Below are 20,770 nucleotides of genomic sequence, written 5' to 3'. Positions count from 1 at the left end.
ATGCTCAGAAATAACCTTGAGCTTCAAAAAGAAGTGCTCATCTCACCACCTGGGCAGCGCTTACCTAAAAGCAATCTAACTTGTGGATAAATTGCCTACAGTTTTAGTCAGGGCGATTTGAAAGTTACCTTGTGAAAGAATCTTACAGAAATCCAAGGGAAAGACCAACACAAGAAGGCCTTAAGGGAAAAAAGGAAATAAAACTAAAACTTAAAGCCCACTTGCTGAAGGTAGTTTGTCCACTGTGACTGCTCTGCTCCGCTCAGTGCACCTGCTGCATTCTTTATTCCAACTGGCTTCCTAACCTACCCCTGTGCCCCATAATGGCTCTCCTAATCCTATTGGGTCCTTCTGTTCCCTACATACACTCTGCCAAATCTACACTTCTCTATGAACCACCCCCAAATTCTTTAAATAAATTTCTGAGTGTGCCAATTCCTTATCTGCAACTCACTAATCACTCCAGACATTGGCTCTCTGAGGCTCAACCATTGAGACCAAGGATATAGAATCATGGAGAAGCAGATTATTTAGAAGCAGCTTTCTACAGACAGAAATGATAAATATATGTAGTATCGGGCCCGGCGCGGTGGCGCAAGTGGTTAAAGGTCCTCACCTTGCACGCCCGGGATCCCATATGGGCGCCGGTTCTAATCCCGGCAGCCCCACTTCCCTTCCAGCTCCCTGCCTGTGGCCTGGGAAAGCAGTAGAGGACAGCCCAAAGCTTTGGGAACCTGCACCCGTGTGGGATACCCGGAAGAGTCTCCTGGCTTCGGATCGGCATAGTATCGGCCCGTTGTGCTCACTTGGGGAGTGAATCATCGGACGGAAGATCTTCCTCTCTGTCTCTCCTCTCTGTATATCCGCCTTTCCAATGAAAAAATAATAAAAATAAATCTTAAAAAAAATATATATATGTAGTATCTACCTTAAATACAATAACCCAAGAGGCATCAAATAAGCTGACAGGATATGATACTTACATCAGGAAAAGCTAATCAAGTCCCACAGAAAAAGATAGCAGGTTTAGAATCAGTTAATCCCCAAGACCCATTAAATAAACTGCTTCCAAACCAGGTTCCTTCTACCTTGTACTTACCCCATTAATTTTTTTAAGATCTAAGCTATATTACAGCCTTGATAAATCGGCTCACAAATAACATACAAAGTTGCCTAATAGATGAACAAATGTAGGAAATCAGTGGTTTTGACTATGAATTCTGAGTTTCAAATTGGAATTAACTTGTTAATTAACCCTCTGTGGTAGCTGGTAACAGCATGCAATCAAGTCATCCTGAGAGCATGGAACTCAGGACCAGAGGGAAGGCAAAGAATCAGGGCTAGTGTATGTTGAAGCTGTACATGTGAGTGACAGTGAGTGCAATCAGAAATGACTTCTCCCCAAGCGGACACCGGCCAAGTACAAGGGGCTCCAGGCTAAGAATATAAGATAATCTGTATTTTTAAAAGATTTATTTATTTATTTTTATTGAAAAGGTAGGTTTACAGAGAGAAGGACAGACAGGAAGATCTTCCATTTGCTGGTTCACTTCCCAAGTGGCCACAACAGCTGGACCCGAACTGATTCAAAGCCAGGAGCCAGGAGTTTCTTTTAGGTCACCCACACAAATACAGGGTCCTAAGGCTTTAGGCGACAAGTAGGGAGCTTGATGGGTAGTGGAGTAGCCAGGACATGAACCAGTGCCAATATGGGATTCCAGTGCTTGCTAGGTGAGGATTTAGCCACTGAGCCATCATGCTGGGCCCTAACTCTGTTTTTAACACATCTACCATGAGAACGGAATATTGATGTATGTTGAGGAAAGCTCCAATATGGAAAGTTCTAGAAGGCCCATCACAGTACCCTAGCGGCTAAAGTCCTCAACTTGCACATGCTGGGATCCCATATGGGTGCCAGTTCTAATCCCAGTGGCCCTGCTTCCCATACAGCTCCCTACTTGTGGCCTGGGAAAGCAGTCAAGGACAGCCCAAAGCCTTGGGACCCTACACCCACGTGGGAGACCTAGAGGAAATTCCTGGTTCCTGGCTTTGGATTGGCTCAGCTCCAGCTGTTGTAGCCGCTTGGGGAGTGAACCATCAGACAAAAGATCTTCCTCTTTGTCTTTCCTCTTCTATATATATCTGAATTTCCAATAAAATTAACTAAATTTTTAAAAAAATGTTCTAGAACAAATGATAAGAGAAACATCCAGGAAGAAAGCATTAACCTTGCATGAAGATTAATGACAACAACGAAGCTTAATGCCTGGGAAGACAATGCAAAGAAGAAAATGTTTCTATGGACTAGAATGATCAAGAGCCAGGGCTTTCTATGAGCTATAACATGCAGAAAAATGACAGCAATGATTTAGATGATATATTTACAATTATGAGGAAAAGGAAAAAAAAATCCTTCGCTGTAACTGAATATCACTAATGCTGATTTTTCAAGTTTCACTTTCCCAACAGTAAGCCCTAGTATTAAGTATGCATAATGTGGTGATCTGCACCTCCCTTACCTCCTTCTGCCTTATATTCTAAAAGGCAAGCTATCAAACATTATCAACATCGTGGTTGAGTGTATTCATGCACACTTTATGTCATTCACTTTAACCAGAGAAAAATGACCTTGAAGTTACAGTACTTTCCAAATTTTTAAATTTATTTAGCAACCTACTTTAAATAACATAAATATAATGTGGAAATCATGTTTAGAAAATGCTTCAGACAGTACAAAGTGATAGTTTGCAACACAAGATTACAAATAAATGACTTTTTTAAATACTATAAAACATTCAAGAATATAAATATAAAATTTCATTTTAAAAATAAAGCCCTCTGGTCAGTAAACCTGGATTTGCTTGCTGGAGAATTTCCTACACATGTGATTGAATAGCCAACTTCCAATTTGTTAACCAAATTAAGTATAAATACTTTGCAAAAGCAATGGTGGGGGTAATAACTTTGCTTTTCATTGCAGCAAGATCTGTGACATTAATTATTTCCAAAATTACAAATCTATCAAAAAGGGTATGTTAAGAACTTCACCATCAGTGTACATAACCTTAAAGTTTATGTTTTTTGAAGTAAAAAAAAAATATGTTTTACATAGAAATTGTATAACAATTTCAAAGCTTGAAATTGTGGTGGTAATTACAAAGGTCAATTTAGTTATTATAAGCATAAATGCATACGGTATCCAATAAGCATCTATTGAATAAAGAAATTAATTTTACCCTCACAAGCCTGTCAAAGCTACCACCTGCTCTCCGTCTCCATGGCAACATTGTCAGTCGGGCCTTTCCTGTCTTGGCGTGTACTGTCCAGCCAGCCTTCCAACTCGTGGTTCCTTCCCTTCTCCACTGTTCCACGTATGTTACTGTCACACTCATCTCCCTTTTCTCCTCAACATACTATGACCTCAGATCTTCCCCATCAAATTCCCTCTAAAATATGACCATGCCTTACCCCTCTAGAACATAACTTATTGCTCTTTTCCAAAATACTCCAACTTTCCTATTTTTGTCTATGCTCCTTGTCCTGGTTCCTTTTACTCCCCCGGCTGTTCACAATCTTACACTGAAAAATCCCAGTGTTTGAGGTGAGGAAGCGCATACACGGGCCAGCAAAGCGCCGGGAGGGAGTGAAGGCACCACCACTGTCAGCTGCGAAAGCACCTTCTAACGTCTTAGAGCTTGATTGATTGATACAGACAAACCTGACTTAGAAAATCTCCCATTTTACATGAGGCTTATACAGATGCTTAGAACTGTACAAGAATTCTAAAGAGTACATTAATATAAGTGATTATGCTTAATTAAGTATAAAATTATTACAAGTGAATAATTTCAAAGTTAATATTGGGTAGAAATTTACAAGAACAATTACTGGCTAATTAAGAGTGTCCAAAGTGTTTATATCACCCTTCCAAAATGTAATTATCATATGTGCCGAGCAATTCAGGTCTTTCCTCAGTAAATCAAAGTCCATTAAGCCCTGATAGTCAGTAAAAAGCATAAAGTTTATATTACAGACTTTGAGATTGGTATACATTTTAAACTATAAAAATTATCTCAATAACATCCATTGATTTAATTACTGTACAACTGAATGTTAAGTTTAAATCCCATTGACCCTAATAACTAAAACACAAACTGTATAGTGTGTTTATATTGACCTTAAAAATCACTGCAACATCACTGACTTGATTATGTACAACTAAATGGTCAGTTGTACAATGATTAAGAACATTTCTTTTACCTACCCTGAGCCACAACTTAAAACTGGCAATTTATCCAGACTGTAGGTTGAGAAGGGTCAGTGTGGAAACAAGAAAGCAAGGCTTGCAAAAACACTATACTATGTATTCAAATAACAACGTTATAACGTTAATAATTCATCAAGCCCTCAAGTGCCTGCTCTGAAAAAGGCAAAGTGTTTCTATTACTTTACACTACTGGCAAAAGAATTGGAACATATGTGGTTGGTCCTTAAGGATCCCATAATCTACTCGGCAAAGGAGGAACGGAAGAGAAAAATGAAAGGAAGCCCACCCTGCATTTTCCAGGGGAATAATTACTAGTGTTGGAAACGTGATAAAACTAGGAGAAATGCACAAAATCGGCAACAAAGTGTTTAAAAGAAAGGTTCTGCTTTACTATGTAACGACAAAATTTCCATCAAGGGAAAAAAAAAAAACAACCTTTAAAACAACAAAGAAAAAAAAATGATGAAGATTTTAAAAGAACACTAATCTCCCATCCCCGTTAATATTGCTCTTCATTGGAGACTTTTCAATTGCTGCATTTCATCTTTCCACATAATTAAAAGAAATGCTCACCCTTTCACTGCTGCTTTCCCACTCATCAAAACTAAACACTGTTAACTATGTTATTTCAAACTTCTTTCTACACACATAATGTGTAATCAATAGTTCTCAAAACAGTAAGTTGTGGAGTTTAGGATGGCTATATTTACTGTATTTATCATAGTTGAGTTTCAAAGACAAGGCCCAGTGTTATCGATAGTCTAGCGGCTAAAATCCTCGCCTTGCATGTGCCAGGATCCCATATGGGTGCAGGTTCTTATTCAGGCTGCTCTACCTCCCATCCAGCTCCCTGCTGTGGGTTGGGAAAGCAGTGGAGGATGGCCCAAAGCCTTGGGACCCTGCAAAAATAAAAATTGCTGATTCTATGACAGCATAACATTTTTACTTTTAAAAAAGTGAGAAAAGTGGCATTGTTTCACATTTTCTGCAGTTTGCACAACACAGCTAGGGCCATCTAACTGCTTCCTCATTTAGACAGACATGATATTTTCACTTCAGTTGGAAATACGCAATATATTTCTGCTGTCGGCAATCCAATTGAGAACTACAGGATTATGGAATGGACACTGCTGGGGCCTGAAGCTTAACTCTTCAATTCATAGTTAGTTTCAGGCTCTGAAACTTAATAGTATGTGATTTTGAAGAAATTCTTAGTTTTGACCTTTTCTAAAAAATTGTTTAGAATTTTGCTTGCTTTTATTTGAAAAGGCAGGTTTTACAGAGAGATGGGAAGGCAGAAGAGAGACCTTCCATCTGCTAATTCACTCCCCAAATGGCTGCCACAGCCTGAGGTGAGTCCACTCAAAGCCAGGAACCAGGAGTTTCCTCTGTTTCCCTTATGGGTGAAGGTACCAAGGCCTTGAGCCATCCTCAACTGCTTTCCCAGGCCATGAGCTGAGAGGTGGAGCAGAGGCGGAGCAGCCAGGATGAGTACCCGTAAGAGCTGCTGGTGTCACATGCTGAGGATTAGCTTGCTATGCCACTGTATCAACCCCTTGGTTTAGATTTTTTTTTTTTAACTGAAATGAATGAAAACCAGAGAATGAAAACATGATCACATAACAAGGTGTGGGTGTGTCTAATGTTTAAATGCCAAAATTAAAACTCAATCCTTACTTCCCTGCAAATTGGAGTTTATTTGTTGGTTCTGCACAGCTTTGTGAACTACACAATTAAGAAATTAATAAATAAAAGATGTCTTTACTGAGGCTACTGGGGTGGTGCAGTGGGTTAAGTCTTCACTTGGCATGCAAGCATCCCCTATCAGAATGCTGGTTCAAGTTCTGCTGCTCTGCCTCTGATCCACTCTTCTTTTAGTTAATGATTACAGCATATAGTGAAAAAATGCTGAGAACAGCTAGAGCAATTCAGTATTGATTGGTTGATAATCAGAGGATCTGGCAGCTATCAAAGCTATGGGCATGAGCTGAAAGACACTGATTTGTCCCTGTTGGCTGCAACACAGACAAAATAATGTAACTCATATTACACACAAGCAATTAGCTCAAATCAATGTCGTATTAAAAAGCATTTTATTCAGCCTTTCTCTTCCAGTTCCTACTTTGAAAAAGCAACTAGGTCTACTGCGGAGGCTCTTGGACACCTAAGCACACAAACACCCCATAAACACTTCCACCCTGCCAAACCAAACAAAATCAGTTGAAACAAAGAATTAGCCAGCTGCTCACCATCAGCTGCTATCGGGAGAGCATGGAGAGGAGGCGGTGGATCATTACCTTCTCCAGCAATCGATTGAAATACCTCTCCCCTGTGTCTGGTCTGAGGGAAACAGAAAAGATCTGCAGGTTTTGACACTAGGCTTGGAAGACTGTTCTCCAGAATAGGAAAATTAAGGGCATCTGGGATTCCCCCGTATCCAAGCACACAAGCCCTCTGTATTGCTTTGCTAGGGCTGCCGTAACCAAGCACCTGGCCAGCGTCAACAACCGAAATGTACTTTGTTGTAGTTCTCTAGGCTGGAGGTCTGGCATCAAGAGATTGGCAGGGTTGTTTCCTCGGGAGAGCAATGAGAGATAGCTCTGGTTCAGGCCCTTCTACATGGCTTACATATGACCACTGCCTCCCTGTCTTTACGATGTCTTCCCTTTCCCTGTGTCCTCTCCCAAAGTCCTGTTCTTACACAGCCATTGACCATGTTGGGCTAGGGCCCACCCTAATGACTTCATCTTAGTGACTTCTGAAAAAAATCCCATTTCCGATTATCGTTACATCCTGAGGCTGAGGGGTTAGGACTTCAACACACACACATTTTGCAGAGGTCACAGTCAGGCCTTTAATGTTCCCAGAGCTATAATCAACTAGGATCCAGCAATGGATCTTTTCCTTTTTAAAATATTTATTTATTTGAAAGGCAGAATTTTATATACACACATATAGAGAGAGAGAGAGAAAGAGAGAGAGAGAGAGATATCTTCCATCCACTGGTTTACTCCCCAAATGGCTACAGGGGCCAGAGCTGGGGCAGAGTCTGAAATTCCATTTGGATCTTGCCCAGGAGAGACAGGGACTTACAGGAACCCAAGCCTTTGTGCTATCCTCTACTGCTTTCTTAGATGTATCAGCAGGGAGCTGGAATCAGAAGTAGAGCAGCCTGGAATCGAACTAGAGCTTAAATGGAATACCAACACCACAAGCAGTGGCTCAACCAGCTGCACAACACTGACCCAAATTAATCTTTTCTTGTAATAAAGATGTTTAAATATCATCCACATATTCATAAACTGTTACTGTCCACTCTTTCCCAGATGCTAGATTTATAAAAATGAATAGAACCAAGTAACTGACTGAGCGATTCCGTCTACTATTAGAAACCAGTAAACTTAAAACACAAAGAGAGAATCACTTATTCTCTGTTGAAACAAATCAAGGTGAATAAAGGTATAAGCAAGAAAAATAAAAATAAATGTTATGGGTAAAAAAAATGAAAAGGGATGTAAAATAAAGCCCATTGTAAACAAGATCTCTGCTACAATTTGCCAGTTTTTGCTGTCTTTCCCAGATATAATGGCAATCACAAATACTTTCCAAAGTACAGCTCTACTTCAATTCCTTAAAGCTTTTTGTATTCTAAGTGGCAGGTTTCTCTGCTGCAATTCTGGGGACAAAGGAAGAGAGAAATGTCAAGAGAACCAAATTCCAATTAACTTGTGGGCTGACGTCTTAGCGTGAGTCACTGCCCTTTAATAAGCTGGAACAAGACTCTCAACCATTATTGAAGTCTGCCAACAGAGGCTCAGATGCCCAATAAAAAACTGTGGGCAAAGAGGGCGGCGCAAGGAGAAAATGCAAATAAGCACAGTTAATGGCAGGTATGTGTACTAACAGGGCCATCATTACAATAAAAGCAATAGATTTTAACTGTACAAAAATTTTCTTTCTTCGCAATCAGAAACTCAGTAGATTTTACTGGGTTGGTTTTCTTCGTTTAAATATAACTGTTCCGCTCCCTACTTATGGCCTGGGAAAGCAACGGATCAAGTCCTATACCCACATGGGAGACTCAAAGGAAGCTCTGGGCTCCTGGCTTTGGATTGACTCAGGTCCAGCAATTGAGGCCATTTAGTGAGTGAATCAGAGAATGGAGGATCTCTCTTTTCTTTCTCTCTGTGTAAAACCTGCCTTTTAAATAAAAATAACTAAACCTTAAAAAAATAATAATAATAATGTCAGTCCCGCAGCCGTGGCCTAGTGGCTGAAGTCCTAGCCTGGAGCACCGGGATCCCATATGGGCACCGGTTCTGGTCCCGGCAGCTCCGCTTCCCTTCCAGCTCCCTGCTTGTGGCCTGGGAAAGCAGTCAAGGATGGCCCAAAGCCTTGGGACCTTAAACCCGCGTGGGAGACCCAGAAGAGCTCCTGGTTCCTGGCTTCTGATCAGCAAGTACCGGCCGTTGCAGTCACTTGGGGAGTGAATCATCGGATGGAGGATCTTCCTCTCTGTCTCTCCTCCTCTCTGTATATCTGTCTTTGTAATGAAAATAAAATAAATCTTTAAAAAAAAACAATGTCAAAAAATTGTCTTTTATTGTTATAACAAAATACAACCTAGACTTGCTTTTGTAGCTGAATATGAGACTAAGATGAGCACAGGAATTTCCATCTTGATATCTTCCAAACCACTTCAAAATCCTATAAGAATGTTTAATTCCACAAAGCATCTCTTTGTCAATTATTTATTATTTCTGAAGAAAGAATATATTTAAGAAGCAAACCTCTGCTTAGGCTATTTTGCCAATAACTAATCCCCAATTGATGAAATTTAAATTCAATAAATCACATCACAAGTGTCTACTCTGATTACCACTTGTGACCAGCTCAATCTCCACTAAGGAGCCTGGCCTTTCTGAGGAGCTATCCAGAACTGCGTGCACAATTGAAGCTACGGCTTTTATTGCTTTTTTTTTAAAGATTTATTTTTATTATTTTTTTTTATTGGAAAGGCGGATATACAGAAAGGAGAGACAGAGAGGAAGATCTTCCATCCAATGATTCACTCCCCAAGTGACTGCAACGGCCAGTACTCGCCGATCAGAAGCCAAGAGCCAGGAGCTCTTCTGGGTCTCCCACGCGGGTGCAGGGTCCCAAAGCTTTGGGCCGTCCTCAACTGCTTTCCCGGGCCACAGGCAGGGAGCTGGAAGGGAAGTGGGGCTGCCGGGATAGAACCAGCGCCCATATGGGATCCTGGGCGTGCAAGGCGAGGACCTTAACCACTGCACCACCGCGCCGAGCCCTGCTTTTTTTTTTAAATTCATTTATTTTTATTGGAAAATCAGATATACAGAACATTTATAACCTAGGAATAGTGATTGCTAAAAATCAAACATTGTAAAAATGGAAGGGGAGCTTATTAATAGGAATCCTCTTGCAAAACATTTAAAATTTTTGTCTTATTCATTATTCATTTTCGTTGATTTGAAAGGCAGAGTGACAAATGCCTTGAATAGCTAAGGCTGAGTCAGGTTAAAGCCTAGAACTCCACCCAGTGCCTAAGCACTTGAACCATCATATGCTCTTTCCCAGGAAGCACTAGAAACAAGCTGAATGGGAAACAGACCAGCTGGGACTTGAACCTGCACTAATGTACCAGATGCAGGCTTTACAAGCAACCTAACCTGTTGTGCCACAATGCCTACCCATTTTAAAAATACATATTTAATGTGTATTTATTGTCATCTATTTGAAAGGCAGAATGGCACAGAAAGACAGAGGGTAAAACATTTTAAACTGATAATATGGATGACACAAACACAGCAGGAGAAAGTATAAGTTCTCACCCACTCCTTTCTGTAAGAAGGGAAATCAGAACATACTCCTCTGACCTTCCACAATGCTTTGACATAGCTCAGGACACAGAGGAAGCAACAGGACATAAAGAGAAACTGTCTACCTTTGGAGTCCAAAAAAAAATCTCATGACACCTTCCAGTTTTGGTCCAAAACTTAAACTTTCTAAATCTCAGTTTCCTTAACTGTGAAGGATAAGGTAATGTTTTAGGGGGAAAAAAACCCCCACAAATAAAGCAACAGCATACAGTAGGTGCTCAATAAAAGACAGCTCTATCACTTGAGACTGCGTTTCACGGTCTCACAGCTGGTGAAGGGGAGGAGAGGCAGAGGAAAGCTTCATCAGACTCTCCAATGAGCCATTCTTACCTGTTCTGGCATGGGTGTCCTGATTTGGCTGCCTAATCTGTTACCCCTGCCTCCACTTAACTCACCATCAGTTTACTCCTTAACCTCCTTCCCTGGGTAAATTTGGTTCTTTTGGTATACTCTCCATGACTTCATGAATGAAACAGCTATTGGCTCTTTCTCTTGAACCCTGCAGCACACATCCTCCCTTCTGAAACTACTTCTCTCTATCTCACTAATGCCAATATTCCACGTCTATCATCCTGTAATCTGGCTTCACGTCACTACCCTTCTCCAACAGCTTATTGCATCTACAGATTTCTGGCATTCCTACTGGTTGATGCTTCTTTTCCCAGGAGTCTCCAAAATACTTCTTCCTTCCTCTCCACTCCCTTTTACGGGAACCACTCAAAGTTCACAACTTCCCACCACAGTCTTCCTCTCTCATCTACTACCAACACGTGCCCTGCTGTGAGCAGTATATCACTACACACTACAGTAACATCTACTGATGAACAAATCAGCTGGAACCTCGAAAATGAGACCAAAACAGCAGATGTCTTAAGGGGACTTCAAAAAAAGTTTGCAAAAAAAAAAAAAAAGTATTAAAAGGTAAGTTTGCTTTGGTCCAAACTGCTTTTGAAATTCATGTTCAGTCTTTTCATAGTGTGCATTTTCCATGAATTTTTTAAGAATTCCCTCATATGCACTGATTTTAAAGAAATTTGTACAAAATAAACCTTTGTTTTCATTCCATTTTCCCTGGTCTTTCTGAGGGCCTTCAGATGTGTCTGGCAAGCTTATTCAAGAGGCCTCACTGGCAACTTTTCATGACCCCACAGGAGAGGAAGTGGGGAGGGCAGGCTGTGTGTGCTGATTAGAACCAATACCTTAAATGGATTAAGTACTGTCAGTTGACAAAGTGACAAAAAGCAAGAGTTCAAAAAAGATAACAGTAAGTCCATATGTGTTCGTCAAATTTCACCACTTTTAAGACTTACACTATTCTCTTGGATTTCCAAATCTACACAGCACTCCATAAAACAGTAAATGTAAAACTCACAAAAGCTGAAAACTAAAATAATTTTCATAGTACAGATTAAGAATTCAGAAACAATGGTTTTCTTAAGTCACATGCAAATTACTGAATGAATCCTTGTGCATTTTAATGAGAAAGCAACTTACGTTCATCAACTAATGAAAAGATGCTTTGTTCCACAAAATACACACCACACAGACACTGTTTAGCATTTACTATGAACAGGCTACCAGGATACAGGGCTCAATGATGACAAACATTTAAACTAAAATGGAAGAGAACCCAGGGATTCCAACACTCCTTGATCCTTGATATGTGGTGTGTACCATCACATTCTTTCTGATGTACAAAAAAAAGACTCAAGAACACAAATTCATCCTGAACATTCACCAAATTTAAACATGAATATATAAAATACATAGATAAAAATGTAAAGTCTTATCATCCCATGCACATCCCACCCCATTCACCTATCACAACTGTATTAGGCTGTATTTATTAAAACAGCAGAAGATACAACACCAACACAGAAAAGACCAGGAATTATTATGATGGGATTGCAAAACATTAAAGAGGAAAAGCAATCAGAGGCTCAAATAAAATGGAAAACATTAGGATACTGACTTTAAAACATAGGTTATAGCATCAGGCAAGACCTGAACTTAAACTCTTAGTACTCTACTGCTAACTGGATGTTGATCTTTAACCAGCATCTCAACCAGTGTGTCTCAATTTCTTTATTTGAGGAACACAAATAACAATTTGTATCTCAGAGTTGCACAGTATAAAACTAAATCTATTCAGAAACTACATCAGCACATACTAAGATTTCAATAAATGGCATTCAATCCATTAAGTCTTAGACTTTTTTACAACTAAGCTGTTCCAAACTTACCAAGGAAGGGATGAATTCCCAGACATAAAAAGACCGCAAATTTGTCCCTCTCCTTGTCACTCTTTCAAACAAAATAATTTTTTTTAAAAGAGGAAATACGATCATATTTACCATCTATCTCAGTATCAAAACAGAAAACAAAGAACTATATTTCCTTAACATGATAAAAATTGGGACTACAGGGTCTGGCGCGGTAGCCTAGTGGTTAAAGTCCTCCCCTTGCATACACTGGGATCCCATATGAGCACCAGTTCCTATCCCAGCTGCTCCACTTCCCTCCTAGTATAAAGCAGTAGAAGACGACCCAAAGCCTTGGGACCCTGCACCTTCGTGGACACACAAGAGAGGCTTTTGGCTCCTGGCTCCTAGCTGCCGATCAGCTCAGCTCCAGCCGTTGTGACCACTTGGGGAGCGGACCAATGGATGGAAGATCTTTCTCTGTCTCTCCTTCTTTCTGTAAATCTGACTTTCCAATAAAATAAGTAAATAAATAAATCTTTTAAAAAATTAAAATTATAAAAATTGTGACTACAAACCATGAAACCCTAACAGATTCTCATTCAATGGAGAAATGAGATAAGGATGTTTGCTCTCCACTACCCCCAAATTAACATTATTTTAGAAGCTCTGGATGATGTAACAGGAAAAAAGAAACAAGGATTAAATGTTGGCAAGATGACATTTCCAAAGGCTATGACTGAGCTATTATCAAATTTTGCAAACTATTAAAATTAAGAATTTCATTAAGAGGATAGTTAGGAAATCACCAACTTTACTGTTCCATCAGGAGAGATGTAAGCTTCTTTCTAATAAAATGAAAAAAAAAAAAATGATTCCCTTCACCACAGGATCAACAAGTTACCAAATATCACTTTATAAATGGCCAGAATCCACTTTACGAAAATTCAACACTCTCTTTTTGCACTACAGAGGATGACTGAAGAACGGGTGATAGTAATGCAGAGACAGCATAACTATCTTTAGAAAATTAATACAGGTGTTCCAATAAAACTCTTTCGATATTCATAAATTAAAGGTAATTTGAAACGTGAAAACGCTCTGAAAGATAATGCTGGGGACTCACACACCACATGCTAAGAGACATCCAAAAGTTACAAAGGTCAGTTACAAAGTTTGGAATTACTGGAACAAACATAAAAAGCCAATGAAATAGAACACCTCAAATAATCACAGTCTATATCAGCAGGTTGATCATGTACAAATGATTTGGTATTTAAAGCCTGTAGGAAAAGACAATTCTTCCAAAAATAGTATTAAAATAAGTGACTTATCACTCTAAATGAAAATATACTGCAAACAGCCTAAAGGGCATAAATGCTTCTTAACACTATGAAGTTAATATAAGGAAACAGAGGTAAACGGCTATGTAACTTGGATGCGCCAATGCTTCTCGAAGCTGGCAAGATGCCATAAAAGAAAAATGTGATTGATTTAAATACATTAAAAACATTAAGAGCTTGCTGAAAAAGAACAGCTCTCACCAAAAACAAATTACAATGCTAGTGCTGAACTGAGGAAATTACATGCATTATAATTTCACAAAGTCCTAATACTGTGTATACACAAAAAGAACCCATGACTTGGCTTTTAAAGTTTCACATCATAATTGACAAAGAACACTGATAGATAAAAGAAATGTGACTATTTAATATCGCTAATAAAAACATTTACGGAAAATAACAACTTTCCATGTCGAAGCAACAATCTTTCAGCAGTAACAATTAAATACGAACAGTGTACTGGCAATCTCAAGTACAACTCACCAAGAGTAAATAAACTTTTCAGGGAGACATCTTTTAATAAGCATTAAGTCACTAAAATATGCTTACTTTAAGACTTCAGGATAGGTGAAGAACACAAGATGTGAGCCGGGATTAAGCTGTCAAGAAGCTAACTGCTAGCTACTCACTCCGAATTACTGGAAAGTGATTAGATTTTCAACTACTGACATGATAGCTAAATAAATTAAGGTAAATCTATATACCAGAACAGGAGACACATATTTAAAATGACATGATGTTATAAAGAATAATATTTATTGACTCAGGTTAGCATTCATCACCTCGTAAGTGAAAATAAGCCAAAGAAAAAATGGTTGTTATCAAAATTTCAAAAATCAAATTATCGTTATGGCTTCTTTATGTTGACAGAAAGAAACAACTAAATACACATTTAAAAGGACTCATAAGGATATCCTTAAAGTATTGGCAATAATTTTTTTCTGTATGGAGACATTACTGGTATTATTTATTATTTTCGCTTTCTTGCATTTTCCAGATTTCCTACAATGGTTACATATTACACGAGTAACTAAGAAAATACAAGAGGCCAGCACTGTAGCCCAGTGGGCTAAATGGCTGCCTGCAGTGTCAAATCCCATATGGGCACCAGTTTAAGTCCTGACTGCTCCACTTCCAATCCAATTCCCTTTTAATGGAAAAGCACCAAAGAGATGGCAAAGCACTTGGAGCCCTGCACCATGCGGGAGCCCCTATGAAACCCTTGACTACTGGCTTCACCATGGTCTAGCCCCATCTGTTGTAGCCATGTGGGGAAAGAACAAACAGACAGATTTTTTTCTCTCTGTAACTCTACCTTTCGAATAAATAAATAATTTTTACAATATTGCTATTGCTTTAGAAACTTAGAGTATCCCAAATTATGCTTTCACAGTGACAGTCATGCCAAATTTGGGGAGGCCTTCTCTCTCAAGGTCAGATCATCCACTGATCCCTAAATCACAATAGAAGAACTCTACAGAGACAACCAGACAAAACTTTTCACTCTGCCTTTGCTGCAACACTCAGACTTTAGCCATTTGGGATCCCTGAGTCAGGGCTGAGGAATAATCCCTGGACTTAACTTTACCAAATATCCAAAAGGGGGGAAAAATGGTGGTGGGAACAAAGGTCTCACCTCTCTCGAGACGGAAGCTGTAGACCTTTGACAATGCCTGGTCACAACCCTTCTCTGTCTCACTCGGGAGTCTGCGCAATGATTTTCTGCTCCAGTGGTTGATCAGGCACGGGACCAAAGGGCAAGCCAGCAAGAGCTCTGGGGAGAGACGCTTTTAGCAAGGGTTCGAGTGTCGCAGCCCAAGTGCAAAAGGGCCACCAAGAGGCTGCAAACACTGACTTTCCAAAGAGAAGCCAGAGTCCAAATGCTGGGTCTCAACCGCTCCCCTTGAGATCAAAGACATCAGAGGGTGGTCCACGGACCCCGGGCTCACAATATTAAGACATTGCCTACTTTTTATTTTTTAATACGTTAGAGGTGCTTCCAGAACTCCTCTTGAACCTACACAGCAGCTAGGAGGGCAGCATGCTCTTTACCTCACATTCTTTTGTAGAGATCTTGCCTCTAGAATTGTCTTCCCCTTTTACTGATCCGGGCTCTGAATCCACTTCATCTTCACAGGGCCTTAATTACAATAATTATCTCATCTTCCCCAAATCTCCAACTTCCCTGTCTTACTTTTCTTGAATGTGTAAACAGACGTTCCTTCAACCTAGATTGTTCTGCAGTGTCTGCAACCATGGAAATTACCTAGGAAACTATTTCTTAAGTGCAATACACATGACCTATTATAGTGACAGAGATCAGTGGTGGGACAGGCACTGTGGCATAGCAGTTAAAGTTACCACCTGCAGAGCTGGCATCCTATGGGCCTTGATTTGAGTCCCAGCTGCTCTACTGACCCAGCTCTTTACTAACGTGCCTGGGAAGATAGCCATGTCCTTGGGTCCCTATACCCATATGGTAGATCCAGAGAAAACTCATTGCTCCAACCTAGCACAGCCCCAGCTGTTGCACTCACTTACAGATGAGCCAACAGATGAAAGATTCTGTCTCTCCTTTCTCTATAATTCTGCCTTTCAAATAGACAACTATTACCCCCTCCAAAAAAAAAAAAAAAAAAAAAAAAAAAAGCAGATTCTCATCCTGGAGATGAGAAAGAACGATTACAAGGGATACAAGGAAACTTTTGGGGGTGATGGATATGAAATCCTAGTTTTACAGGTATCAATATACCTCCAACATTAACTCTTCATACTTTAAAGAAGTGTAGGACCTGACTCAAGCACTAGAATCCCATATGGGCATGAATTTGTGTACTGGCTGCTCTACTTCCCATCCAGCTCCCTGCTTGTGGCCTGGGAAAGCAGTAGAGAATGGCCCAAAGCCTTGGGATCCTGAACCCACGCGGGAGACATCGAAGAGGCTCCTGGCTTCAGATCAGGTCAGATCAGCGCTGGCCATTGCAGCCACTTGGGGAGTAAACCAGCAGATTAAAGATTTTTCTCTCTTTCTCTATGTAAATCTGTTTTTCCATCAAAAACAAATAATTTTTTGAATGTAGTTTTTCATATGTTAAGTATAGTTCATTAAGAGTGCTGAAGCTTATGCTGATCTCTGGGTCCAATCCATCTTTCCCAAACTGGTATAGGGGTTCCCCTAGAAGTCAGAAGTCTTACTTACTCCCTCAGTAGCTACTGCTTTGTGACTATCACTCCCTCCCTTCTTCTTCTATTTGAAAGGCAGAGACAGAGGTTTGCTGTCCACTGATTCTCTCCCCAAATGCCTGCTACAGCTGAGGCTGGGCTGTGCCCACAGCAAGGAGTCCAAGCCTCAGTCTGGTTTTCTCACAGGGGAGGCAGGCACCCCCCTAACCAAGCCATCGCCCTCTGCCTCCCAGGCCGTGCTTCAGAAAGCAGTGGAGGACCAGGTCTCGGGCACTGTGACAAGGGATGCAGGTACCAAGGTGTCTGACTTGATCCTGAAGAGCAGTGGTCCTTCCTCCTGTCTTACCACTCCCAGCCTAGATTCTACCCCACACATATCATTTTCCTCCATCTCTAGTTTGGGGGCTTGTGCTTCCCTATCTGCCCTGGTAATTCTAGAGGGGAAATGGATGACCAACGGCTTTTTGGTTTTCAATTTTCCTGACAAGACTCAAGTCTTTCTACTTCATCACCACTCGGTCTTCCATAGGTTTCTGAAGCAGTCCTCGGTTACAACTGTACTTGCCCAAGTCCCCTAAGAACTCCCAACTACATTACTGGACCCTAATGTTCTCTCCTGGACACTTCTTTACAAGACCATGGCCTGGCAGACAAGGCGCCAATGGGGACACTTTCATCCCATGTCGCAGTGTCTATCTTCAAGTTCTTGCTCTGCTCCCAATTCTAGCATATTTGGATCCCTGCCAGTCAAGGGCCAGACCCAACTGCATTTCCAGCTCCTGGCTTCAGCCTGGCCTAGCTATGCTAAACACAGGAGAGGGGAACCAGTAAATAAGAGTGTATCTGTCTGTCTGTCTGTCTCTCTCTCAAATATACCCAAAGTATCTAGTTAAATCAAACTGAGGTGTTCTGATGTTCTATTGTACAGTAGGGTGACAATAACAAAAATGTACCATGTATTTCTCAAAAAAATAAAAACCTAAAAGAAAGGATATTGAGTATTTTGACTAGCAAGAAGTGCTAGCTGTTTGACAAGTTACATTTGCCCTGTTTTGAAGGTTATACAATGTGTACATGTATCAAAACATGACATGGTTACCATATACATATAATTGGGAAGTAATCAAAATGCTTTCAATTAAAAATAAAAGGAAATCCAACATTGAATGTATAATCCTCCCAGTGCTTCTGAGCCGAGTCCAAGCCCGGAGCCCAGATTGCCCGAGATGACCAGGACTATCAGGTTCTGCCTCACTCTGCCAGAAGGAGGGTTGAGAATGCAAAGCCATGGCTTCTCATTTGTCACCTCCGCTAAGGCGCCAATGCCCTGCTCTGGCTCTCCATCCACCTCGCCATCCTCATCTCCCACCCTTCCCCTGCTGGCACTCGCATCCAAGCCATGTCAAGGCCAACGTCACAGACTCCATCACCTGACACTGTCTGTGCCTGTCAATGATCCTGCCAAACCCCACTTCTACCTCTACCCAAAGTCACTTACTATCCAACCACCGACACCTAACTTCCCTTCCCAGGCACAGCTCTAGCCACACCTGCTTCACAGCATGACAACTCAAACTTTACCATCATGTTACCAACAACCTGAATATCAGACAAATTCCTTGAGGACAAAATCTATGACTGTCATTTCTATACTCCTAGTCCTTATTCATTGCCTGGAGTGCTGCCAAAGAAGTTTACACTTCATTTGGATTATTTATAAAGGGTGCACTAGATACACGAAAAAAAGGTTTTGAATACCAAGATCATTTTAAGATTTCTTTAGACTCATTCTAAGATATTAGACAAAAAGAATGCTAGAGAAAATTGTTGGATATAAGATATTTTCAAACCCAACAGATGCTGCATAGAACACTTGAATACAAGATATATCTAAACTCATTGTCTAAACTGAACCACTCTTAAACTGCGACACAGATTTCATGAATGGAACAACACAGAGAAGGCACTAGTGCAGGCACAGCGGACCAGCTAATGCCTTGTTGGGTGTTCACATCTAGGTGCAGTAAAGCAAACAGGATAAAAATGAGCCAAGGCCAGGATGCGTGTTCTAAACACATGATGGTTCTCCTCCTTGCCCCTCTGTGGAATGGGCTGATCATTTCAACAGCTAACTTTGAAGCAAGCATCAGCCAAGCGAATGTTAACGACCGTCCTCCCTCTCCTTTCTTGCCTCCACTTGAACTTCAAAAATCTGGTGCTTCCAACAAATATGCCTTTCGTAAACCTTAAAATGTTACTGACCTAAAGCTTCATGTGGACACACCAGCTGCAGAGTATTCTCACAGAAAAACAGCTTTCAGGTGCTCACCGCATCATGCCTCAAGGTTACACCATGCCAATAATAAGAAGTAAAAAGCTGCAAAAGCCCACGCTGTGAAGTGTGAGGTCCACCTGGTCCATAAAGGATTGTGTGGCTCGAAGGACACTGAATTTGCAAAATAAATTAATACTAATGACAGTAATATAACGAAGCCCTCTAGGTGCCTTGCTGCCCAGCCTCTGGGATTCACAGAAGCTGTGGCTTGGAGCAAACTCCTCCTACTTGAAGAGCAGAACTGCTGGGTCCCCCGTTTTTTGTTTTTTTGTTTTTTTTTTTTTTTTTTAATCAGGGAGCCAGAGGCTGTGTGCAGCAAGAAGCCACTAGGGCAAAATGCAAACCTTGCAGGCACGTCTAAACTCTGGAGGTACAAAGCACACAAGTGCACGCCGCCGGAGGGCGAACAGCCAGCTCTGTTGAGGCGTGCCAACTTGGGGGGGGGGTGTCTGAATGCGCCGATTTTCAGCCAAGCCCCCCACAATTCTCCAACCTTTCCAAGACCGATTAGAAAGAAGCGAGTCAGCCGAGTAAGGTGGGGGGGCTCGCCAGGGCGATGACCGGGTAAGGAAGAGGACTGGCCTTCCCACCCTCTCTGGGAGAGAAGGAAATGTGGGACCGTGGTGGTCCCCCAGTCTGGCCTCGCCTTGGTGGGCAAGGCGGGTGGTGGTGGGTGGGAAGAAAGCGCGGGCATCCGGGAAGGGTAGGTGGGCGAGGCCGCGGCGGGCTGGGGGCTCCGACCCCTAGGCCCACCCGGCCGAGGGGCAGCGGCGGCCGCCGGGTCACGCCCAGAGGCTGCACCGGGCTCCTCGAGGGGAAGCTGCTCCAAGTCCCCGCGCGCGCACACCACACACACTCACACACACTCACACACACACACACACACAAAGCTGCCGCCGCGCCGGGCTGGCTGCGCCCAACTTCGGGGTCAGCGGGGCCGGCCGCTGCCCACCCGCCTGCCCTCTGCTGCCCACCCCGAGCCTCGCGCGGGAGCCGTTACCGTCAACGGAGCCTCCTCCCCTGGGGACAGAGTCCCGGTTCCCTCCCGGCCCGCCACCTCTCCACCCAGACAAGAGAGGGAGAAAAAAAAAAAGTTCTCTGTGTCCGGACGCCCTGAGGGAAGGGAGGAGAGGGCCGGCGATGGGGTCGCCCCGGTCGGACTCACCAGGGCTGCTCCCGGAGCTCCGACCCGCGCGGCCGCTCGTAGCCACAGCTTCGGCTGCTGCTCGGCTCTCTCCCTCTCCGCCGACTGGCGGCACCACCTGCGCCCCCCCAACCTCCCTTCTTCCTCAGCACAGCGGGTCCCGGCGAGCCATCTTCCCCTCCTCTCACTGACTGACAATCCAGCCCCGGAGAGCCGCCACTGCCGCCAGCCACTCTGACAGGCACGGCCGAGGACCCGTCTCCAGGCAGCCAACCACCACCGCCCCACGCCAGTGGAGCCTATCGTTGTTCCCCGGGGCGGGACCAGAACAACTTCTTCACCAATGAGAACCGCCCGCTGCTGGGTGCGGGGAGGAGCGTTAAGGAGGAGGGGGGAG

The 20,770-nt window shown here is 42.2% G+C and overlaps 1 protein-coding gene across 1 annotated transcript in view; it reads right to left on the bottom strand.

The window, feature by feature from the left end:
* Positions 1–20,570, bottom strand: part of FAM126A (family with sequence similarity 126 member A) — a 70,826-nt gene extending 50,256 nt beyond the window's left edge. Inside the window, exon 1 of the mRNA XM_040965058.1 lies at positions 20,395–20,570. The gene's annotated coding sequence lies outside the window, so the exon portion shown is untranslated. The remainder of the gene's footprint in view (positions 1–20,394) is intronic.
* Positions 20,571–20,770: the final 200 nt, after the last annotated feature.

This window comes from Ochotona curzoniae, unplaced genomic scaffold, assembly GCF_017591425.1.
Source record: "Ochotona curzoniae isolate NIBS_2020 unplaced genomic scaffold, NIBS_Ocur_1.0 scaffold_3835, whole genome shotgun sequence".
In the NCBI taxonomy this organism is placed as follows: domain Eukaryota; kingdom Metazoa; phylum Chordata; class Mammalia; order Lagomorpha; family Ochotonidae; genus Ochotona; species Ochotona curzoniae.
This window is presented reverse-complemented; position numbering and strand designations above follow the sequence as displayed.